The sequence below is a fragment of the Zonotrichia leucophrys genome, chromosome Z, assembly GCF_028769735.1.
Source record: "Zonotrichia leucophrys gambelii isolate GWCS_2022_RI chromosome Z, RI_Zleu_2.0, whole genome shotgun sequence".
NCBI classification, from domain to species: Eukaryota; Metazoa; Chordata; class Aves; order Passeriformes; family Passerellidae; genus Zonotrichia; species Zonotrichia leucophrys.
The window spans coordinates 18,034,924-18,060,884 of NC_088200.1; positions in this window are offsets into that span (position 1 = coordinate 18,034,924).

Below are 25,961 nucleotides of genomic sequence, written 5' to 3' on the forward strand. Positions count from 1 at the left end.
TTCCTTGGACCTTTTCCAGCCTGTCCACATATTTTTGTATAGTGAGCATAAGAACTGAGCACAATATTCCACCTATGGCTGGGTAAATTAGAAAGATAACTTTTCTGTCTGTACAGTCTTGCCCTTGTTGATGCAGCCCAGCCTCACATTGGCTTCCTTACCTGCATCACATATATGAGCTTGCTTCCCATCAGGTCCTTTCCACAGACAGGCAGATCCCAGCCTGTTCTGCACTCCTAGCTTATATTTTTCCAGATGCAATACTTCAGACTTAGCTGATTACCCTACTCTTTCAGCCTATCCAGGTCTTTTTGCAGGGTGGCTCTCCCTGACGATGTGCCCACTTCGCCACTCAGTTTCATATCACTGGCAAACTTTATAAGGTTACACTTGATCCCAATTTCCAGATCTGTTGCGGTGTGTTGTTTTAGACTTCCAGGTCACCTCCCAGGTGTGGCAATACCTCTCTTCCCCTTCCCCCTGGCCCCTTGCTGGGTGAGTCCTGTCAATCACGCTTAGCATTCCAACAAGGCGTCGTGTGGTTGGTCAAATTCAAAGGATGCCCCTCAGGCCCAGAGGTCATTGGCCTGTCTAGGTGTCCCTCGTCCCTTGAGACCCCGCCCCCCCCCCCCACCTGGTTGGTGGCTCACCTGTCCCCTCCCCTCCCCCTGAGCTTAAAAGGTGAAGCAGGCCATGCAGTGGCCATTCTTTTGGAGCAGTTCCCAAGATTCGGACCCCTGTAACCATGGAATAAAGCTCTGGATATAATCCTCCAGCAGAATCCTCTCCTTTTTCTCTTCACCATTGTCTGAAGCCTTCTTCTTGAGGTAAACGGAGTTCCTAACGAGCCTGGACTTATTTAGTGCCCAGCTGCAATCACCAGCAAGCTAAAGGTGTCTCTGGGGTGATACATCACAGATGCCGCCTTCGGCCTAGCAGCGAGGGTCAGACTGCCCCAGGCACAATCTAACTGGTAATATTGGAATTCATATTCCAATACAGGTCACTTAGGGAAATACTAAGCAAAAAGAGATGAAATATTTAAAACTCTGATATATATTATCATTTTATGAAGCCAAATTATGAAGTTACATAAAATATACAAAAAGGGATTTTGCTGGCACAGCTCTTACATCTTGGTGATAGTGAAAGAATGAAATATTGCTGCTGTGACAAAATAAAGTTTTGCAAAACCTGATTTTAGTGACACCTATTCAGGAAAAACCAACCAAAAACTTACATATATGTGGGAATGCAGCTAGCTGGGATAAATAGGGGTTTAGCCTCGGTAGCATATGCAGGAGGCATCAACCTAAGACCATGGGAAGCAGGGCATTGAAAGGGAGATATCTAGTCAGGTCATGGTGAGAAGAGTGTGCTCATGGGAATTAGTATGTCAGTGGGTGTGGGAATCCACAAAATCAGAGGGTTTTGGGAAGCTGCAAAAGGCAGCCTTCAGAGACAGTAGAACTCCGATTAGAGCTAAGCAGCAGCCATGAGATAGGTCAGTGGAAAATTTACTTAAAAAGTAGAAAAGCAAGGACAAATAGAACAATGATCTGTGTTTTAATGCTTGTCTAGAACAACTCCCTAAGCTACAGAAAAGTTTATCTAGCAAGACATTAAGTAGGTTGAAGCTTAATAATAGAGATCTGTGCGTTGTGATTTAAGGCTTACAAGTATTGTATTCGAAATAAGCAAGCATTGTTTTAACCAAAGGTATGTGTGCTTATAGTGATTGGATAGAACTGCTGTCAATATGTTTTTGCTTTGTGTGATTGGTCAAAAAACTAAGTTGTAACATTAAGTTCTTGGTCTGCCTGAAATGTGAACTGCTGGCATCTTCCCATTGTCATAATCATGTAATGAGACTGATGCTGAAAAATAAAACAGCTCAAGACACGTTCCACAGCAGCTCCGTCCCTTTAGTGATTTGTACATAGCCCCCAGCCAGCAATAGGTGGGATGTTAATGGAACTATTCTGTGTTAAGTCATGTTTCTGGTTCTTGCTCTCAGTCAGTTTGGAGCCTGTCACATATAAGGTCATGTTTCGAGTTCATGCTTCTGATTGGACCCTTACCCTCAGAATACCCCTATATCTTGTTATGCTCACCACACCCCCGGGCATTTGAATGTTACTCAGACTGTATGGTGTCTGCATTTGTTATTTTATTATTAAGATCTTTATTTTTAGGCAAGCTCATCACACCCATTCCTCTATTTTATGCCATGCTCCCCTCAGCCAAGCTGAGGGGATCACAGCAAGCCAGACTGTGATATATATATTTGAGCATCCTTCAGTTGTGACACAAACTTTCTGATTTCAGTGAGAATATTTATTCTAGGCTTAGCTTCAAATAAGTAAACAGAAGTTCTCAGGTTCTGCTCAGTCTTGAACACTTGGTTGGAAAGAAATGAGGTGAGCAAAATACTTGCCACAACTCAGACAGAGCTAAAAGCACAGAATGAGAGCCAGGGCACCTGATGTGTGGATGATCTGCCACATGGCTGCAAGCTATGGGTCAGAGGTCCTTGAAATAAACACAAAAGGGTCAATTCTATATGAGACAATGCATCACTGTATGGGATATCACTGCACTGTCAATAAGTCAGAACAGACAGTACAGTTCTAGCAGGGTCCCAGACTTGTACCTTTCAGACAGTGTAAGATGTCACACTTAGCTCTCCTTGAAGCCCAGGCAGCTACTTACACCAGACAACATGAAAAAGGCTTAGTGGATACTAATATTCAGACCACGAACCAGAGTACAAGGTCTGAAGAGGCATTTAAATTATCTCTTTGTGACTGCAGTTCATCAGGTTTTTTTCTGCATAACCTTTAATCCCAGCTAAAAAAATCAGAAAAAAACCCCAACCAATTCAAACAAACCAACAAAACAAAGCAAAACACAACAAAAAATCAAAACCAAACAAAACCAACAAAAAACCAAACAATCACAAACTCCCAAACCAAAATTCCACTTACTTTCTGATTAATCTCTTTTTGACATAACATATAACTACATGTTCTCAGTCTACAAACCTATTGTTTGTTATATATATTAGCCCTTTTATCAGCATTTGCAATGAAACGCCTGTGCTCCTCTGGAGCAGGTAGAAAATGCACTTGGCTTCTGCATGTGTTTCAAGGTGTAGATTAAGCGATGTTTATCTGGAGAGTATTCATAAATACTTTATTATTATATTTTAAAGTCAGGATAATGAATCTTATAAAATATTTACAGAGTAAACTTATACCCTTGATTTAGGTACCTTTGATGAATCAGGCTGCCTAATTCTTTGACACCCTTCTTGTCTGTAGTTTTGTAAACCAGTCATTAGCCAGTGAATCATTGAGCTGTTAACAAAGTCAGTGTAAAGGTAAGTATGATACAGAAGCAGAGTTATTTCATAACACTTCAGCAGTATACAATGCAGTCAGGTGAAAAGAAAAGAAAAAAGGAAAAAGGAAATCTTTAGGACAGTTTAGAATGCATTAAAATCAAAATATCCCCATTTACTGTGCAAAAGAATTGGAAAAGCAAAATACTACTTGAATGTTTGAGTTTCTGTCTCTATAAAAACTGGAAACTATAGCATCCACTCATTCCTACTTCCAATCCATACTGACTGTACAAATTCACCTTTCAGCTATTCCCAGGAAAGAAACTTTTCAGAAAAAAAGATTTTATTAGTTTGAAATGTAATGACCAAGTTAAGAGCTTGATACTGCACAAAATATGAGGCCTATACCAAGTCACACAAAAGGTCTTTGAAATGCAAAATGCACCTGGCGTTAGTGCATTTGACTTTAATCAACATGCTGGCAAACAAGGTGCACGTGGCTCAAAGGTGACTGATTTTATAAACGCACAGAAAGTATTTTAATTACTAAATTAATCTCTGTTATGCAGAGCACTGGAAACACATTACTTGTATTGTTCCACAAGAAGAGCTCAATCATTCAGCTCTGGGGAGCTTGGGAGAGTTAGAGTGAAACATTTCAGAGAAATATGTGCAAAAGTTGCCTTCTTCAAATCCCGCTGCCACTGGTTTTGACTGCTTTTAAATACATGAGCAGTGATAATAGATGGTAGATAAAACTAAAGAACTTCTGCCAGGTAATTCACTTCTGTGGGATCACTTATATACTTCCCAGCAAAGCCTTTGCAGGAATTGTTGCAGTTCATATTTTATTTTGTTAAATGGTTTGTTCTATTGTTCCCCTATGTTGTCCCTGTTATGTTTGCCCAATTATCCCATCATAAAAAAACCACAACCAATATTTGAGATAGCAGCAATTTTAATTGAATAGTTTAGAAAATATATATTGACAATATAATTTGATTAAAAATAAGGGATCATTTGGTTCAAATAATAGCGCATAAGAAAAAGATAACCGCAGGGTACGGAGTGCAGGGCTCTTGGACCTTTGCCACCTCACGTACACGCTTGCCAAGTGAAGACTGCCCCCTTATATGCCATGTGTCAATCATCTCCTGCCATTTTCGATTCATCACACTTCTACCTCCGCCCTCATCACCACCTTTACTGTGCATGCTCCACCACTTGTTTTGGTGGTCACACAAGTCTTTGGGGGTCATCACTGATGAAGGTTCTCCTTTTTCTCTTTGTCCTTTAATTCACCTTTGGGTTACACATGTGCACCAAGCCAGTACAATATAAGCCAAAACTAACATATTACTACATTTTAGCATCAAAGCAATAAATCTCTTATAGCTGGCGTTTTCTTGGGACCCAACCAGATTTTTCCCTTTTTTCTGTTGATTTTTGGTAACTGTTATCTCTTGGTTTTTCCTGCTGTCCTTGGACATCTGCAGGGAAGAGGGGGTGGAGCCCCTCCTCTCCCTTTCTTTCCTAACATTACAACTTTTAACTGTTTTATTCTTTCAAAATATTGATTACTGTATCAATATTGATTACTGTTTCAATTTTATCAGCACAAATCATACCTATTTACTACATCCCCAAAGTTGGTTTATCCACAGGTTGTACTCTCCCTCAAAACTGCTCTCTGAGCCATTCCCCTCGCTTTGTTGCAGCTCCTTCCCTGCCTTTCAAGGCAACACGGCCCCTTTTTCCAGAACCTTCCCCCTTCCCTGCCACTCTCTCCCCGGGCCAATCCCCAACTGAAACATCCACTTGGAAATCCCCTAATCTAGGGGACACCCCATTGGCCCATGTGACTTTTCCCTCTCCTCCCCCTACCCTGATTAGTTCCAGGTTACTGATGTAATCCCCTTGCTTCCCCCCCTTAAAGTTTTCCTGTTGTTTGGGTTTTTGTATCCACGCCCTGCTTTGTGATAGTATTTAATCTTGTGCACTGAGGGGCTTGGGGCTCTTTTGTCCTGTCCCCTTTACCTGGAATAAACATATTCCTGTGGAACCTCAGAACAGAGAGCCTCCTCCTTTCTCCTTCGTCCAGTCCCTCACATTGCTGATTCTGCACCATGGAGCAATTGGCATTTCAGACTCAGCTGTGGGCAGAACCCAGTCCCTAGCTGTTCCCCACTCCTGGCACACTTCCGGTGAGCTAGTGGGGGCTCTGGTGGGCTGTATCAGGAATGTTTTCACTGAATCGTCTTTGAATCAATCTTGAATCAATGTGTACTCAACTTCTTTCTAAGCAAATCCCATTATTATATCTGTGTGGATGTGCTCATCAGACAAGCATCTCATGTCTTTACTTCATAAATCATAATACCAGCATTATTAATTTTTCATAAAGCCATATATATAGTTCTTTAATTTTCTAAATAAAGTTGGTTAAACACAATTGCCTTATAATTAATTAATTATCAAAAATTACTTTTGCTAGGTCTTTTAGCCATTTCCCTAGTTAAATTGTATATTGGGCAACTCTTCATTTCAATACCCATGCAGATGGAGAAAAAAATTCTGTTGCAAACTTAAATAGCAAGTCCAACATTCACATTCTTGGGAAACAGAGGTTCAGAGAAAGAGACAAAATGAAACCTTATGGATGTTTCCTATCTATTTCACATCTTTCCTCAGTTCACCTCCTCAGTAAAGCTATTGTAAATCTTTTTAGCAGACAAATGAGGAACTAGTAACAGCATGTTGTCCAACTAAAAAAGTGATTTAGAGGGACATTTATGATTTAGAGGGACACTGTACCTTTAGTGCACAGAAAGGTGTTGTTTTTTGGTGATGACTGGAAGATAGAAGAAAGTATCCTCCAAATATTCACCAAGAGTTAGCATCTGTTTAAAGGCCAAAGAAATGAAAATCTCTTCTCAGGAGTCTGTTACAACAGAACACCATTTAGTTATTTGATTGCATGACTAGGACACTTAAATGCTGGATCATACTAGACTTGTTTATATTAGAGAATGTGACATGCTTCTGTGAAACCACCCACAGCATCAAACTACATGGCCATGTGAAAGATTCCACCTCCTGGCCTTTTGAAATTGATTCTTGCATTTAATAGGAAAAGGTGATTTGTGACACTTCATTAAATGAAATCTTATAAATTACATATTTAGCTAGTATAATTAAGCATTATTGAGAAGTTCTTCAAGAACAGTTACCCAGGACCATACAAAACTGTCAAAAACCAATTTCATTTTAAATGCACTATGGCTTCCAGATGCTGTTGTAAATGCTAATAGTCACACAGTCTAATTAAGCATGTTTTTATTACTCATTAATTGAAGAGACACAATCAAAATCTGATATTTAAAATATAGCTTGTATAGGTACAAAGAATTAAATAATATAATACAAAGAATTAAAGAATAATATAATACAAAGAATTAATCATAGGTACAAAGAATTAAAAATAATTATGACACCAGCTTATAAATTAATAAAGCACAGAATTGGTGTAACGAATGAGAATACTATCAGAATAAAGAGTTCAATTTTACCTTAATGTTGAAAACAATTATGGACAGGTACGTATTAAGTTATCTCTGTTCAGCATTTGCTAGAAATACATTCAGATCATAGCACTTAAGTTATTAAAATATCATATAAATTCTCAGCAGTTATTCAGCTAACAAAAAAGACCATAGGAGTGCCTGAATGATTTGCATTTTATTATAGCTTTTCTTTTATGTCCTATTAGACTTCCAAAACTGCAGATAAAGCTAATACGCTTCAAGAGGTGGACAGTGCTCAAGAAAATACGATTCCTTGGAAAGGTTGCATTACTGGACTTGGTCATCTGTCTAGAAAGTTTTTGGGGACATCAAAACATGTAAATACTTGGTCTTTGGATAAGTGTAAGCATTGTTAAGTTAGTGACTCATGAGAGGGGACTTAGGTTAAAATGGAGAAAGAAAAAAAAAGTGTTTTGTGGACTTTTTCTGTATTTATTTAGCAGAGTGAGCCTATATTTAGTCCATTTCAGATACCTTCCAGGTTTTAAATTCTTTGTTATCAGGAGAGATTGCACCTGGTCCTAGATACAGACCTTATCTGTGCATATGAAGATACAGTAATAGAATCACAGAGCACTTTGGGCTGGAGGACACTTGATAGTTCGTCTTGTTCATTGACCTGCCATGGGCAAGGACATATTTCACTAGATCAGGTTGCTTCATCCACACCTGAACTTGAACACCTCCAGTGTTGTGACATCAACAACTTCCTGGAGAAACTTGTCCCAAGGGAAATTTGTTCCAATGTTGTTGTGTTGTGTTAAGTTGGACTGTTCCGCTTCCCCCTGTTCTGCAAGGGTTCTGCCCTGGTTCTCCCTCCCTTCCCGGTTACTGTCAGTTACCCCAACTCCTCCCCTGTTGTCTTAGCGATCAAATGTATTTTTCTTAAACCCCTCCTCAGTTCCCTGCCTGTCACTCTCCGTTCCCACATTTTTCTGGAACCTTCTACCTAGGGCGGTGAGTGATTGGCTGGGGAGCCGGGGCCCCTCTAAGTGTTTCCTATTGGTCTCTTCCTCACGTCAGTCCTCTGGACCCCACTTCCCCTCTGTGTCCCTATTGGTCCAAGGACAGGGTCCTTCCTTATATCCTTCACCCTTTATAAACCACTGTGGTCCCACCCTCCTTGTTTTCACCTGTTCCCCCGGGATTCATTAACCCTGGATTAACTGCAGTTGGAGTCCACCCTCTTCCTTTCCGCTGGCTGCAGCCCAGACACGGCCACATCCTGCACAAGGCATCGCTTGCTGCTGTAATGCAGGGCGATCGCTGTAGGCGCTGCCCCGAAGCACTGCGATTGGGGTAGTGCCCCCTGTGCTGTTAGTGGTGCTGGCCAGCTAGCCGGACGTCCGAGGAGGACAGCTCTTCTGGAGCCACACTGCTGCACAATGTCCCACCATCCTCCTTGTAAAAAAATTCTTCCTTAAATCAAATCTAAGTGTAACCTGTTTTAATTTAAAATCATTGTACTCTTACTACAGGCCTTGGTAAAAAGTATGCTTCCATCTTTCTTATAAGCCCACTTTAATTATTGGAAGGGTACAGTAAAATCTGCCCCAAGTCTCCTCTAAGCTGATCAATCACAGCTGTCTCTGTCTGTCTTCACAGGAGAGCTGTCTCTTCCCTCTGACCATTTTTGTGGTTCCCCTCTGAACCCACTCTGCAACAAGTCCATATCTTTCCTGTACTGGGACCCCAAGGCTGGAGGCAGCACTGCAGGTGAGGTCTCACCAGAGCGGGACAGAGGGGCAGAAACCCCTCCCTCCCCTGCTGACCTCAGGGCTTTGCGTGCAGTCCAAGACACACTTGGCTTTCTGGGCTGGCTCATGTCCAGCCGCTCACCCACAGCAATCCCAGGTCCCTCTGGGCAGGGCTTCTCTTGGTCTCTTCAGCCCCAGCCTGTGTTGGCACCAGGAATTGCCACAAGACAGGTGCAGAACCCAGCATCTCACCTTAAAATTCATGGGATTCCCATGGGCCACTTTGTACAACACCACTTCTCAAGCTGTCCAGATCCAGATAATTATGCCTGGGCTTTCTCCATTAACAATTCTAGCAAAACCTCCTTGTAAGCTTTTCTAAACAGCTGCACCATTTCCTTTTGGTATTTCTTCTTCAGCACAGGAAAATTAAAGCCCACAAGTTCCTCTCTGCTCCCACTTTCACTCCGCCTTTCCTTGCTGAATCTGAATGTAACAGAGACTCTTATTGGGCATTATGGATATGAAAACAGTGGCATGCATTGAAGTCTGAACTCATGCCAAGTTCCCATTTTGTTTGGGGCATTGAAAAACCTAGGAGAATGAAAAGTCCTGGATATTTTTTCAGTCATTTTCTGAAAAAGAAAAGAGATACTTGGGTCTTATTGCCTGATATAGCAAGGATTTGTTTCTGAGCATTAAATAGGCAAGAAAACAAACAACTGCCACTTTTCATAATGAAGGAAAGAAAAACATTTCTAGCTCCTCTTTCGTTATCAAGCAACTTCCCTTCATGTGTTATGAATTGACACAAGAAAGAACCTAAACACCATATCTTGAACCTCTTCCTGTCACGTTCCTTCAGATGACTGTTCCGGGCTTCCTCCTTGCATTTTGCAATCTCCCAGCAGAGCTAACTGAACAAACCAGGCAAGAGAGGTGAATCTGAACCCTGTGGAGAGACCCCACACCCATGTCAGACCTCTCTGAACAGGGATTTAAACTGTTTCATGTGCTTTTGCAGCCATGCAAATTTTGTTCTGATGTTCAGGCATCTGACCGTCTGGCTTATATATTTCCTTTTCATTTCCAAAGCCTCTTCTTTTTCAGAAAAGCAAGTACTGTCTAAGAATAAATATTGTTTCAAAAAACCTTGGTGGAAAAAGCAAAAAAAAAAATACAAGAAAAAACCAAACCAAACCAAACAACACCAAACAAAAACAAAACAACTTTTCTGTACCCAGACTGAGATATTGGTACTCTTTATGTGCTCTGCATAAAAACAAAGATTGACATAACTAAAAAGTATGCGCATCAATTATGCTTCATTGACTGTTTACATTGTTCACATTTCTCTCATGTTGGACATTTAACATAGCTTTTAAAACCCTGTTGCATGGTATTATCTGTAGCTGTCCAACTGACCCTCCTGATGCAGGAAGAAGGTTTCCTGCATAATATATTCCGCTTCAGAAGAGTCAGCATCTCAGTCATAGAGTGTAGGTAGTTTGTTATTATTTTCTGCTTAAGGAGATGATCTGCTTTAAGGTTGTGCTCACCTTAGCAAGTTGGAGGACTTTTGTACAGGAAAAAAAATTAATGCTGAGATACCACTGCCATCCTACATGCCTTTCAGGGGTTTACCCCAGGTTCCACTGTGGTTCTAATGACTTAATGACCATCAGTAGCTGGAGCCCAACAGGTGAATTTCCAGAATACGTGTCCTGTGGGATCATACATGTGGGCACAAGTTTTCATCTTGCCATTCACAGTGTGAACTAAAACATGATAAAGGGGACACTTAAGAGTTTTGTTTCAGAAGTTCACTCCTCCTAAGAGCAAGATTGCATAGAAAAGTAGAAGTTTCTAAAGACCATTAATGACTCATTGTCATCCTGCTACAGGCATTTGATTTGCTCGAACATAGCTTCAATGTCTAAACCCTCTCTTTTTCTTTATTTACATGATATATACTTCCTCACCTAGTCCAATTTAAAAAATCACTAAAATTATAACAAACAAAAAGGTCTTTGGACCTTAAAGAAAGATCATTTTGGTCCTATCATAAAATTATCAAATAAATACTACAAGATTTAATTTCAAAGCCTTTATACATGTAACATCATTCCAATAGATAAAAATAGTTTGTATAGAAAGTATTTTTTTTAAGTATTTCATCATGATGCCTTGAGATGCTCACATAGAACAGAGACTAGGCAGAACTAAAGGAATAAAGTAGGTATTTATTAAAAGCCCTAGAAGGATACATCTTGAGCTGCAAAAGAGACTGGCCTGGGCTTTGCCCAAGATGGACCCAAGATGGTAACAAGATGAATAACTAGTCATGATGACACTTTAATAAGTTTTGGTCAATTTACCTACTGGGGTTAATTGTCCAATTACAGCTTCAGGTTCTAAAGTCCCATCCTCCTGGTTTGCTTTCTTCAATTCGCTGTTTATGATTTTGGGCTTGAGGCTTTAATGGTTATTCTTGGTTCTCAAGCTGGAAAAGGATTGTTTTGTTGCGCGGGGGCGTGAACGGCCCTGGAATCCCGCTATCTGGTGAGGGGCGAAGGCCAGGGCCCCTGTGCATCAGAAAACAGCCCCCCTCGGCATCTTGGCCTTGGGCTGAGCTGGGTGATAGCTCAGAGCAGCGCGGTGAGAGACAAATTAGGAGGGGACCACTTGCTGGGGGTAAACTGTCGGTTTATTACAGAAGAACCAACAAGGAGGGGAAACACCCAGCAAATGGCCCTGAACAAGGGGCAGGAGAGGGTTTTAAGGGAAAAAGGGGGGAAGAAGGCAGGGAAACCCGGCTATCCAATAGAAATACATATTTGGAGGTACGAAACATAACTGATATACTAAAGTAACCAACTGTTATAAATCATAGGAGGGGCTCCGGGGCTACAGCCAACCATAACTCCCAGAGAAAAGAAAATTCTCGAAACCTGGGAGGAGAAAAGGAGTGATTGACTGACCCCAAGGAGGAAACAACTTTCACTTTATAAGAGAAACCAAGGGAGGAGCAGTTTCATTTCCATAGCAACCTAACTGGCAGGGTAGCAGCAGGAAGTAATACAGAAAATGGGGGGAGCAAACTAACAAACTTAAGAACACACCACAGCATCTCCCCGTTTCTTATCAAATAAAATTAAAATTTTAGACAGTCTATGCAACTCAAAAGGAAGGTGTCTGCCAATCTTCGCTTTCTTCGAGCTGGAGTTCGCTAGCCCACTTATGTTCTTGAGGCAGCTCCGTGGATCCCTCTTCATCTGAAGCTCCTCCGGCTTCTGAGGAGAGGTCCTTCAGCTCGAAATGTTCCTCCAGAGGGAGTGCGGCGTGATTGACAGTCGTTGAGGTGGCTTTAGCTATTAGTCCTTTGATCAAACTACGGATCAGTACGATCAAAATGCAAAATACAATCAAGCTCAAAACCACTTTACAAACTGATTCTAACACCGAACTGGCCCACCCGCTAAGGCCCCAACCCTTGAATATGTCCCCCAGCCAGTCTGATGTCTCTTGCCTGACCTGATGGACGAGGTCTTGGAGTTTTTTGATGGAGTGTCTGGTGTCCTCGGCCCGAGAGGACAGGTTCAGACAGCAGAGGCCCTCAAACTCCTCACAGTGATGGTGATGGAGCAGCAGTAGAAAATCTATTGCTGCTCTGTTTTGGAGCGTTGCCTTCCTTGTAATTTCCTCGTCCTTAAGGAGGTCGTATAACGCGGCTGAAGTATAATTGGCTTGTTTAACCACCCAACACTCCAGGCGGCCCAATTCACCCAGAGATTTCGCCACCGATAACCATGGCAATAAAATGGTAAAGGCGAAGGATTTAGAATGAGACCAATGGGTAACTTTATCATCACAATCCTCAGCGAGATCTTTAAGATCTCTTTTAGATCTGGTCAATTCGGATGTGATGTTATTCCTTTTCCAATTGATAATTTGGGTGATGTTGGGGGTAAACAGCGTCAGCCGGCCAAATGTGCACGGCCCTCCGATCAGACCAGAGGGGATGCCTGCCCACGCTCGATCGCCACAAATCAAGAATACCCCCCTGGGAAGAGCGTAAGGGGTCTGCTTGGTAGAGGTGGGGCCCATGATTTTTAGAACAGCGCGGCACCACTGGCTCGCTTGATATTGTTTCTTTGTCTGCCGGACCACCTCACTGCCCTTATATATGGGGGCATAACTATATTCAAACTGAAAACAAATTGAGGAGTTGGCGGAAGCGAGTAGATGCAGCTCTGTGGGCTCGGAGGGCGCAGGACTGAGCCTAGCTACTCCGCTTCTCCAGGCATTACTGGGTTCAAAACCGGGGAGGAAAGTTAAGCTCTGGGCCAAAACGGGGGAAAGGGCAGACTGGAAGGCAAGGGGGAACTCGCCTGGGGAGAAAGGGATCCCCACAAGGCAAGACGACATCGGGTCCTCTGCTGCGCTGGTGTCGAGGCATATACTGTCCTGTCCTAATGATTGGGCCAAGGCACGCCAGACGTTGATTTTTGGCTGGGGGATGACCCACGGCTCCGCAGGTGGCAGAAGGAATCCGCAGGTCATCAGTACGGTCAACAACAAACAAGGATTGAGAGCCAGCGTAGTCAATTCGAAGACCATTCGGGGAGATAAAACTGAAATGAAAGGAGAGCCGTAAAAGTATGCAGGATTCACAGATATGGTTCCTCCCCAAACAACCAATTTAAGTAAAACTCACGAGGGGTAATGGTTGGAGCCGGGGGGAAAAAGGTGGAAAGGTGGTATAAAAGATCAAGGGGTGGAGGAGAAGCTGGGGGAGAGGGTTCTTCAGTAACTGGAGTGAGATCTGGAGAGAATGAGGAGGATTGATGGGATAGTTTCTTCCGCCGACGCCAACATGCCTGCCGGACCTGTGGTACTGCCTCCTTCTTGATCCCCTGCTTCGGGATGAAGGGCCTGACCCACTTAGATGGTACCCACTTGGGACCCGAGGGAGCGGACACGCAGGCATATCCCCTCCCCCAAGTTACCAGGTCAAAGGGGCCCTCCGTCTGCCAGGTCTCCGGATCTTTTACAAGAACCGGTGGCCTGGTTTTAGGCTGCAGCTGCTGGTGACTGCCGAAATGTCGGACTATCGGAGGGTTTTGGCTGTCAAAAGAGCAATTCAGGAAGTTGAGTGTATACAATGCCCTTGATAGCCGGACTTGGGGGGTCTCTGCCTTCATCGTCGGTAGTTGCCGGGATAGGACTTTCTTAAGGCTCTGGTGAGCTCTTTCCACCATGGCTTGGCCTGTAGGGGAATAGGGGATGCCGGTTTTATGCACTATTCCCCATTGCTGCAGAAAGCTTTGCAGCTCCTTGGAAACATACGCAGGGCCGTTGTCTGTTTTTAAGGTCTTAGGGATGCCCAAGACAGCGAATGCCTGGAGCAGATGCCTCTGAACATCCGCTGCCTTTTCACCTGTGTGGGCAGAAGCATAGATCGCCCCGGAGAAAGTATCCACTGAGACGTGGACGTAACACAATCGGCCAAAAAATGGAATGTGCGTTACATCCATCTGCCACAGCTCGCAGCTTGCCAAACCTCGGGGATTAGCCCCCGAGGCTATGGTAGGCATTTGATCTTGCTGGCATTGGGGACATGTGGCCACTATCGCCTTGGCCTGCTCCTGCGTCAGATTGAACTGACGAACCAGGCCAGGGGCATTTTGATGGAACAGTTGGTGGCTGATTTTAGCCTGACTGAACACATCTGGGAGGGGGGCCTGTGAAACAGCAGCCGCCGCTAAAGAATCGGCGCGACGGTTTCCCTCCGCAATGAACCCAGGTAGATCTGTGTGTGATCTCACATGCATGACATAGAATGGATGCTCGCGGTTAGAGACTAACTCGACGAGCCTATTCAGCAATTCAAATAATCTCTTATTAGTGATGTCTTGAAGAACAGCTGACTCAGCTCGAGACACTACACCTGCGACATACTCAGAATCTGTGACCAAATTGAAAGGTCCAGGGAATTTCTGAAATGCCCTGACGACTGCGTCCAACTCAGCAACTTGTGGAGAGCCCTCTACAACAGCAACATCGGACTCCCACTGCTGAGTCTGAGGATCCTTCCAAGTCATCACTGACCTGTGGGATGCTCCAGACACGTCAGTAAAAACTGTCACAGCATCCAGTGGCTTCTTGCTCTGAACCTTTTTCAACGAGAATTTAAACCCCGAATTGAATAATTTGTGGGACGGCCGATTTACTGTGATGCGCCCAGTGTAGCTGTCGAGTGCAAACTGAAGGTATTCATTAGTTTGCAGGAGTTCTTCAAAGATTTTTAGTTTAAATCGGCCCGATTCCAATTTAATTGGGATCTGTATGCATGAGAAATCACAGCCTGCAAGCTCTCTGATCCTCGACCTTGCTTTGAGAATCAGTTCTGCTATCAACTCCTGTGGCCGTGTCATTCTTTTGGACCTATGGTGGCTCAGGAAGACCCACTCTATAATTAAGAGCTTGTCTCCTAATCCTTGGTCCTTCAGACTAACATCCCATTGATGTATTATGCCATGAAGGTGTGGCAATTCTCCCAGTATAATAAATTTGAAAGGCAGGCCCAGATGGTATCGGTGGGCCTGCCTGGCCGAGATATCCTTTTGTATTTTCTCCAGAGCTACCTGTGCCTCTGGGGTAAGAGTCCTAGGAGAACTAAGCTCCTCTCCCCCTTTCAACAAATCGAAAAGAGGGGCTAAATCTTCGGTTGAAATGCCCAACCAGGGTCTCACCCAATTTAAAGATCCACACAGTTGGTGGGCATCTGCTAGGGTCTGGACCTTTGTCCGAATTGCCAATTTTTGCGGCACAATTGTCCGCTTTGTAATTTCGAGGCCCAGGTATTTCCAAGGTGGCACCCGCTGGATTTTGTCCTGCTGGAGCTCGAACCCTGCAGCAGCCAACGCATTGGTTGTCAGGTCAAGCGCATGGGCAAGCAGACTGTGGTCGGGCGCACACACAAGGATGTCGTCCATATAATGATGGACAATGACGGCATCCCCGAGGGCTGTACGTATGGGTGACAGCAGCGAAGCGACATACCACTGGCAGATCACAGGGCTGACCTTCAGGCCCTGCGGAAGCACACGCCAATGATAGCGCTTGGCTGGGGACTCACAGTTGATGGACGGAACTGTGAATGCAAATCGCGGGGCGTCCTCTGGGTGAAGGGGAATTTGGAAAAAGCAATCTTTTATATCAATTACAGCTAATTCCCAGTCTCGGGGGAGCATTGCTGGGGAGGGCATCCCTGGCTGAAGGGAACCCATGTCAATTATTAATCTATTAATTCGGCGAAGGTCGGTCAGGAGCCGCCACTTATCCTTATTAGGCTTTTTGATGACAAACACTGGGGAGTTCCAGGGTGACATGGTCTCTTCCAGGTGGCCTTTCAATAACTGCTCCTGAACGAGCTCGTTGAGTGCCTTTAGTTTTTGCTTGTTAAGTGACCACTGCTTGACCTGTACTGGTTTATCTGAAAGCCAATTCAGTTTCCAGGTCCGGCACTCCTCAGTGGCCACCACCCGAAAAACCTGGGGAGCTGTCGGGAGATCGATTTTGGCCCCCCACTGGGCTAAAAGGTCCCTTCCCCAGAGGGGCTCTGTATAATCTAAAACGAACGGGCGTATAGAGGCCAATTGCCCGTCGGGCCCCTTAATTTGCACAATGCTCTTTGATTGGTTTGCCAATCGGAGGCCCCCAACACCAGAAATCGTGCCTGCTGCGCTTTGCAGGCCCCAATGCGACGGCCATTCCCGGGAGGGAATGATCGTCACATCTGCACCCGTGTCCAAAAGACCCCTCACTAATTTCTTGTCCCCGCCCAATGAAAGTTGACATGTCAGGTGGGGCTTCTCCCTCCCTACCAACTGTGTCCAGGCCACGGTCGGAGGTGAGTCCTTCTCTGTCGGGCTCGAGCAATGGTCTTTATCTGGCACAGGAATGGCCTGAGCAATGACCTGTCCCTTAGGGAGGAAAAGCGGGGGTCGGACACAATACAGCCCTACCGCGAAGTGGTCCCGGTCGGTAGTTACCAGACCAGGGACTATGTGGATGTCTCGCGGTGTGTGCTTTGTGTCTCCGACGACAGTCCACCTGCATCGTCCCAGTTTCCTCCAGCGACCCGGGTGTTGCAAGTCAACAGACACCAGCTGCAAATTACTGCTAGGGAGGTAAATGCTCCTAGTTAGCTGCAGCCTGTAAGGGGAAACAGAGGACATGGTATTAAGTACAGGTTTGGGCAGAATATCACAGGTAAAGTGTTTAGAATCCGATAGGTGCGTCAAATCTGGCAAGGTGTGCGGCGGTTCTCCCTCGTTTCTTCTCTCCCCGGATGGTGATAAACAGCCCGCCACATTTCTATCCACGCGCAGGGAGGGACTGCGCTCCAATCCTAGTTTTTTTTCTTTTCATTCTCCTCCTTTTCCCGCTTCCGCCTCCATTCCATGTAGTCTTGCCGCATAGGGCACTGTGGCATCCAATGTCCCACTTTACCACAGAGATGACAGGGGTGGGTTGCCGATGTTCTCTTGCCCGCCCCAGGTGTTGGAGGGCCGGCAACGGGGGCAGCTTCTCCCTCTATGCAGTCCTGCACGGGGCATTCAGTAAAAGCCATGGAAGCCCTCTTAGGCTGTGATGACAGGGAGACCTGACGCACCACGACATCTATCATGGCCTCTACTGTGGGTCTAGGACTACGAGGGAGAGTTTTTATAGCTTTGCGGCACTCAGCGTTTGCATTGCTATATGCCATTCTCTGGAGCATCATTTCCCTATCATCATCCCCAAGCGCCTGTGCTTCCACATATCTGTAGAGGCGCTCCATAAATTCCATGTATGGTTCATGCTCTCCTTGCAAAACCTCGTCATCCTCCCATTGGGAAGTAACTACTTCCAGCTTGAAGAAAGCTCGTTCAGCTGCTCGGGCCGTCTCCATCAGCTGGGAGGGGAATAAGGCTTGTTTTGCCCCTTCTGCCCACTGCCCTTCACCCAAAAGATGATCAAGGGAAATTATCAAACCATCTGCATCATGGGACAGGGCCGGATTACCCCAAAGACTCGGGAGTACCTCCGATATTTCCCTCCCCCATTCCCTCACCCAGACTCTGAATTCCATAGGCCTTGTAAGGCTGGAGAAGAGTGCCCTCAGATCTGCCGGAACTAAATCTCCCTGGGAAAGAGTATTATGTAGCAAACCCCGGAAGTATTCTGATCTTCGGGAGTAGTCTTTCTGTGCCTTGCACAGTTCTTTAATCCGTGCCTCTGCTAAGGGCACCCACCGAGCCTGGAGTGTTCCCTCCCCGCCTAGGTGATAGGTAACTGGGGCCGCTTCTAGCAAAGGCATTTGCTGTGGCTTGTGGCCAGGCACTGCCCCCCCCCCTCCGAAGGCACTGCCCCCCCCCACTCCGAGGACAACTCGTGGGAACCCGGGGGGAGGATATTGGAACCGAAACTGGAGGAGGTTGAGGTGAGGTTTGGCGATGACGTAAGGTGAGGGAGTGTGCAAGGCCACCCACCCCTCCCCCCCACCGAGCAGCATTCGGAGGCGAAGGGGAAAGCGAAAGTGAAGCGGGGGAGGAGGGAACGGGAGGCTGAACCGGGGGAGTAGTTTGAGGGGGAGCTGAAGGTTTCTCAGAGTACGGAGGAGCGAGCGGGACGGGGGAGGATATGAGGGAGGGGGGATTGGGCAAGGGGTGTGTTCAGGGTAAAGGAAGGGGTTGCCGCTTGAGAGAAAAGGGGTAGTGGAAGAAGAAGAAGCTCTGTCGCCATCTTGGACAGTACTAAACCAAACAGACTTAGGGGTAACAACCGGGGACTTGGGAACTGGGGTAGAGGGTGAGGATGGAGGAGGAGCTTGGCCAGGGCTCTTCGAACGGGGAGGCTGAGCCGGTCGAGAGGGAGCAGGGGCAGGATGGGAGCCCTGCTTTTTATCGGCCTTCAAAATCCCTCTAGAGGGCTCCTGCCTATGGGGATAGGGAGAGGGTTGGGGGGTAAGGGAAGCCGAATGGGGGGAACGGGGACGAGTAGGGCTTTTCTTCAGTTCCCCGGACAAGGAGAGTGTTGTGAGCACTCTGTTCGCCCAAAATGCCACAGTTGCTAATTTTGTCTCCCCAGAATCAACTGCTTGTTCCAATTTTGCCAAAACGGCAGTCCAAAGGTGTAGCTGTTTTGCAAGTTCTGGGGAAATTTCAGGGAACTTAGAAAAGATCCACTTAGTTAAGAATTTTAATTCTTGCTTGGGGGCCTTCTGGCCACCTCCAAGCAGTAAACCCTTAACAATATAATAAACCTCCTTCTGGGATTTTCCCAAACTAGCACCCATAGTTGCCTTTATAGTAAAGGAACTGCCAATACTATAAAGGGGGGAAAATTCCTCTGATGGTACAAGCCCCTGCCTGAAAACAACAGAAAGCCACTTTCCACCAGCCCCTGCCCCCCCCCCCCCCCCCCTTTACTGTCCCCAAGTCTGGGGCTTCAGTAAAAGGAAAAAAAATTCAAGGAAAGAGGGTGGGAGGGTGGGTCCCCAAGGCAGGGCATACACCCCCAGGGAAATTTTAAAAGGGCAAGGAGGAAAGTCGGAAAGGTCCCCAAAGCAGGGCCCGACCTTACCCAATCCGGTGGCAGCAGCAAACGATGAATCAGGAGGGGTATTTTCATCTCCGGAACCGTCCTCTCTGGGTGCGGGGGTTCCCAATTCCGATCCTACAGGGAGTGCCGCTCCTACAACGGAGCCTGCCCCCCCCGAGGTAGTGCAGTGCCCACTGGAAACTAAAAATTCCAGTTCCAAGGGGCCTGTTTTCGTGGTTAGCCACTGTTTCAGGCCCCAACGTTGGTCCGCCACACTGCGCGGGCGCGTGAACGGCCCTGGAATCCGGCTATCTGGTGAGGGGCGAAGGCCAGGGCCCCTGTGCATCAGAAAACAGCCCCCCTCGGCATCTTGGCCTTGGGCTGAGCTGGGTGATAGCTCAGAGCAGCGCGGTGAGAGACAAATTAGGAGGGGACCACTTGCTGGGGGTAAACTGTCGGTTTATTACAGAAGAACCAACAAGGAGGGGAAACACCCAGCAAATGGCCCCGAACAAGGGGCAGGAGAGGGTTTTAAGGGAAAAAGGGGGGAAGAAGGCAGGGAAACCCGGCTATCCAATAGAAATACATATTTGGAGGTACGAAACATAACTGATATACTAAAGTAACCAACTGTTATAAATCATAGGAGGGGCTCCGGGGCTACAGCCAACCATAACTCCCAGAGAAAAGAAAATTCTCGAAACCTGGGAGGAGAAAAGGAGTGATTGACTGACCCCAAGGAGGAAACAACTTTCACTTTATAAGAGAAACCAAGGGAGGAGCAGTTTCATTTCCATAGCAACCTAACTGGCAGGGTAGCAGCAGGAAGTAATACAGAAAATGGGGGGAGCAAACTAACAAACTTAAGAACACACCACAGCATTTTGTCTAACCACCCTGTGAAGAGAACTTATTAACACTTAATATGAATTTCAGAGTTACGCACTAAAGGGGTACAGACTCTGAAAAATATGAAAGCTAAAACTTAAGGCATCAATACCTTGATGCCTTAATACCAGTAATTAAGGATTTCCAGTAGAATACCACTATGAATACCAGTTAATGGATTTCTTTTGTTGTTGTTATTTATGGTTTTGTTGATGCTGTTGAGTCAGGGACAGAAAGAAAGACTCCAGTCTCCAGGTGGATCAGAAGGCTCAAGAAGAATTCTTTATTAGCAAGAAGCAGCAAGTTTTATAGTCTCATGGGACCAGATTGATCTCAAAGTAGAAACATCTCACATTATTGGTGGCTATGAATAGCAAGCTGTGAAGAGCCATAACTACAAACAATGGTTAAAGAAAGAGGGATAATAATTGTTTGAATTCTTTCATCTGAGATTCCCAGACTCAGCCTGGGAGAAATTGTCTCTGTTCTCTCTTCAACTGAACTGAGAAAATCCACAGGTTGTTTGTCAAATTGTATGCACTGAGTACATAAAATGCTGCAAAAACCCAGCTGGCAGTATTTCTTTGTTCTCACTTCTGTCATAAATTGTCTGTCTCACTTTCTGATCAAATCCCTGATTTCTCTCTCAGCCAGTTTCTAGTTGCAACTGTTATGGTACTCTCTGTATAAGTGATAAGCATTTAATATTCTTCTGTAGAACAAGGTTCAAAATATAGCTAGGCTGGAAAATAACTGGCCTTATCCTGACAATTTCTTGTTACTAAAACAACCTAACCTCTGACCCTTTGGCTTTATTCAAGAAGGGTGTCTCAAATAACCACCTTACAGCTGTGTCTTTGATCAGGGTTCAGGAATAGCTGGATCTGACTCAGGCTTGGGGAAGGAAATGCACATGGTGTGTGACTGCAGTACCAGCAATACATCAAGTTCCACTGCTATGGCTCAGTTGGTTTGCTAGTATTGTCTCTGCTGGTGTTACTTGCAGAGCTAATAGGAAAAAAGTGAACTGCTATGATTTATAGCTGTTTCTGCATTACAGGGTATAGATCCTGTTTTTAGTTTGGGCACAGGAGTATTTTCTTTGAGCAAGTTTCACTGCCAAAATGTGTTAAAGATTTCAAACATTCCCCTAACACAGACCAGTGACTACAGCAATTTGGTGGTTTTGCATGGAAGGCATTTATGGAAGTGATGTAAAAGTTTCTGTGTAATTGACAGTCTGTGGAACCACGTCTCTGTGAAAAACACATGTTAAAGATGAAAAATCTTGAGAAAGCTCTCTTTTCCTTTCAGCCTGGAACAGGTAACAAGGCTGGCATGGGGCTGGGCCAGGCCAGGCAGACTCTGGCACAGGATCGGGCCCCTCTCCAGGGAACCCGCCGAGCCCTGTCCCAGCCAGGCCAGGCCCCAGCAGCTGCCAGGCAGAGAGGGAGTGGGGAGGCTGCAGAGGCCCTGGGCAAAGCAGGGTTGGGCTGCGGCTGTTAACATCTTGCCACAAGGTCCTCTGCCCCAGCATGGCTGAGATCATGTGGCTGAGACCAGAGGTAGCCCTGCAGCCTGTGCAGAGTAACCCTGTAGAAAGAATTAAATCAAGAGAAAACCAAAGACTTAGCCATGCCACCGATTCTTACACAGCCCCAGCCACTGTTCCCGCCACAAACACCAAGTGATCATCTGCAGGCCCTGGGTGAGATATTAACACTTTCAATGCTTCAATCCTCCCTCAAATGAGAGAAATTACTGAGATGTAAGCATGTAGAGGAGCAACATGAAGACACTGAGGTCAGCGAAGAAGTCAAGTCCAGATGGGAGGGATGAGGAGATGCCTTGATCTTGGGGCCAAAATCCTCTTGTAGAGCTGTGGAAAAAAGACTCTGTTTCCTTGTAGCACATGAAAGCCATGGGGAGAGGAAGGGTTCAGTTTGATATCAAGCAAAGGCCTCCATGCCTAAGTAAGCAGATGTTAAAGTAGTTGTGATCTTATGAGAAGTTTGAACAGAGAACGAGAAAAGAGTAGTCCTGTGCCCCCAAGAGAAAAAAAATGAGATCTCTCTTCCCAGAAATGAAGATGATTTTAGAGATAGATAATGAGAACTTTTGCTTTTGAACAATTCATCTTTAAAACAGTACCCCATAAGTTGACATGGCGCATAAACACAGCTGTGGGAAAAGCTTGTAGAAAATGGGAGGGACTTCACGATTGCAGATTTCCCCTGGGAGCTGCTATTCATGAGGAAATTAAGAGTCATGAGAGCATTGTTTTTTTTCTTGTGGAGAAGTCTCCATAACATTAACAAGAAGGACTTCTCTCCCTAAGTGAACTGAAAAAGAACTATTCTAGAGGTGGTAAACTGACTGAAATTTTAGGTTTTGTTTCTTTATATTGTCAGTAGGAAAAAAAAGGTTGTGGAGGGAGGAGAAGTATTCTGAAGGTTTTGTTCTGATTCTTATTACTCTTTAGTTACTGTTAATAAATTTTTCTTTATACCCTTTTAAAGTTCTGATCCTGCTTTGCCTTTCTCCTAATCCTACCTCACAGCATGAAGTGAATGCACTGGTGATTGGCCAGCACTGGAACCCACCACATTCACTGGTGCATAGACCGGGCAATCTCAAAATCGGCGAAATCTCAAACTGGTGAACCAAAACCACTACATGAAATTGGTGTTTCTGCGCGGTTTTGAATGAAACCACCACAAGCCTAAAGTTCATTAGGCTTTGCTGTTTGCTGTTGCACCTGGATCCCAAGAGAAAGGGCAAGCCGTGTAACCAGCTAGATGGTCGTCCCTTTTTATCCAAGTGGTGTCACTGAGTGGCCGATCGCTGCCTTGAGCTCCTGAGCTGGTACTGAGGGTAGAGATTCAGCCTCTGGCTTGGAATGTCTCCTTCCACTTGGCCTAGCCAAAGGTGGGCACCTGAAGAGGTTCCTCCTCATAGCTGAGTGGCAAAAAGAGAAAGAGGGACTTTGGTGGCAAAGTTCCAAGATGTTTATTCTTCCCCAGAGGAAGAAGCATCAAGACATTACAATGAAACTAACCCGAAGGCAGACACACAGAAGAACACTGCTTGTAGGAGTTGCTGGGGATTGCACGGTTGGGACGGACGGAGATGAGATCTCTTTGAAGCTAAGTGGTATAACTTGCAGTTTATTTCAAAGGGCATGGGTGAAGGGCCCTGTTGTGAGCTGCCAGCTGCAGCTTGGAGCAGGCCCAAGAGAAGAGAGGCTTTAAAGTGTAAGAGAGTTAAAGGCAAAGGTTTAAGAGTGGAGAGCATGTAGAAAGGAGGGGGTGAAGAAGTGCAGGGGAAGACAAAGAGACAAAGAAAGAAAAGGGTGCAAAGAAGAACGCAAGAGTGAGCAAAGAGAGATAAGAGAGAAGAGAGGTACAAGAGCGCAAAAAGAGACTGAAGTTCTAGTTACAATACAATAAATCATCTTCAGTGTTGAATATCCAGATTCTCATTAACCAATCTACTACAGCATGCATATCCTATAACATTTCCACACAACCTATAAGAATCACTACATTATCATACTACGTTTACGTGTTAAACCCTAAATATTATTCTTTGGGCCCCATCTGCCAAGCTGCAAGGCCTGCTCTGACTCTTAGGCCTGCCTGCTTGCAGAGGGAATTGTCTCCTCTAGGGGGGATTACATTCAACTGGTCACAACTAAGGTATCTCAAAGGTTGCTTTCATTTCAATCTCACTTATAGTTTCTATATTCTCAAAATCTTTTGCCAAGCAGTCATATTTAACAGGCTTTCTTGTTTCATCCTTCCCAACAACTGCTAAAGGGATTTTAAGGTTATAAACGAGGGCAGTCTCAGGGAGGAGGCTACCTACAAATCAGTCATGGGCTAGCAAGGAGGAGCATGGGGTGGGTTCCTATTAACATAAAACCAATGGATAAGAAGAAGGGAGGAATGAATGCATAATCAACAAATGGGTGAAGGGAAACAACATAACTGACATAGAATCTTCTGGTTAAAGGGGTGTAGCAAACAACTGACAAGCTGCAGGGGCAGGATTTAGAGGACTGACAGGGAAGAGTCAGGAAACATGGGAGGCGCAGAGGAGATTGACATGGGGATTGACATAAGGAAAGGCGGGAAAATATGGGGTAAACAACTTCTGGGAAGAACCATTAGGGAAACTGAACAGGGGCATATGGAACAAACCATTTCCAAACATAGGAAATATATTCCAAATTAAACAATTAAAGCTCAAGAGCAAACCACAACAGCTGTTGTTTAGAATTTTCCTTTAATTAGTTTTGGGACTGTGTATTCTTTATTGTTACCCCAAGGAAGATAAAATGAGAAAGTTTAATACATTTCATTTGTGCCATGAAATGAGTAATTTGTGAAAGGTTCTGTATGAATAAGGTAGGTCATTTACTGACTCACCATTTTTAATTTGATTACTGTTCATATATTGTTGTGTCTAATTTAAGGATGCCCTCACATATTGAAAAGACAGAATAATATTTTTAAAATTTATCCCAAATGCATACAAGAAAATTAGTTTTAATTGTATGGTTTGAGTTTAAGTTTGTGTTTCTCTTTGGTTATGCTTTGGCAGTAATGTATTATTACAAAAACACATTCATTTTAATGTATTTTTGTAATAATAATTAAACAACAGCGTCTTCTTTTGGATATGTACAGGAACTAGGTCCTAACCTGTTAGTATCATTGCTTTTGATCTGGGAAGTGCAAAAATTACTGAAATCAATTACACTTTAATGAAGCCCATCATTGTAAAATGGTTTGTTGTAATATCCTCTGTATCAATACGTTTCTTCACAACCCTTTCCAAAAGTTACAAATAAAAGACAGATATTGTTAAAATATTAATCTTTCTAAGGTATTTTTAAATCTAATGAACTAATTGTGCTTTAGTTTCCTTACTGCCTAAAAAAAAGGGAAAACATCATTTCAGATTTAAAATTTCATTTACAGTTTTGATTCAAATACCAAAACTGAAGCTATTTACTTGAAGCAAGTAAAAAACCAAACCAAACCCAACCAAACAACAACAACAAAAAACCCCAAACAAACAAAAAAACTGAAACACTAGAATGAAACTTTAGACAGATTTGGAAGACACCTGAGAAAGTTAAAGTCCTTAAAATTTTGGCCCATAGTTAGAAACATATGCATTTTTAATTTCAGTTTCTATAGATTCTGTATTCCAGTACTTATTCTATTCTTCATTTCTCACTAGGAGGTAAATAAATTTATTTCAACCTGAACTAAAGCTTATGGATCGTGAAAACTGAAGTTGCTAGTTGTAATTCTCGTGTCCTTTCACAAGGCCTTCAAGCATGTGCTTTAAAAGGTTCTGTAAATATGAGCAATCACAATGATCTCAATGACTGTGAAGATTTCTCCATGCTTTTACAATGAAAGGTAGACATTCTTGAAACAAAATCAGACCTCCAGGCTTCTTGGTATTCCCAGTGAATGTTCTCCTTCCCATTCACAGCAAATCTGTCCTTTCTGTGACATCTCAGCCTTAAGAGAAGATCAAAGCTGCTCCTGCTGAGATATGTCATCTCAGACACTACCAAAACACTAGAGAAGGAAGGTAGGAAGATGCAAGTATAAGAAATATTTTCTTTGCCTCCAAAAAGCATGCATGATTCAGAAAGTTTCCCTGTTAGAAATTCTACTAAGGCTCTTTTGTCCCAGAGGTTATCTCTGCATTTGAAACAATGGGAAACTCATAAAGTTACTGATATTCAGAAACATCTCATATCTATGTACTTTTAGTTTCCTAATTTGTTAAGACTGTATGTTTTTCAGTCATAACATTCTGCAGCAAAATGTC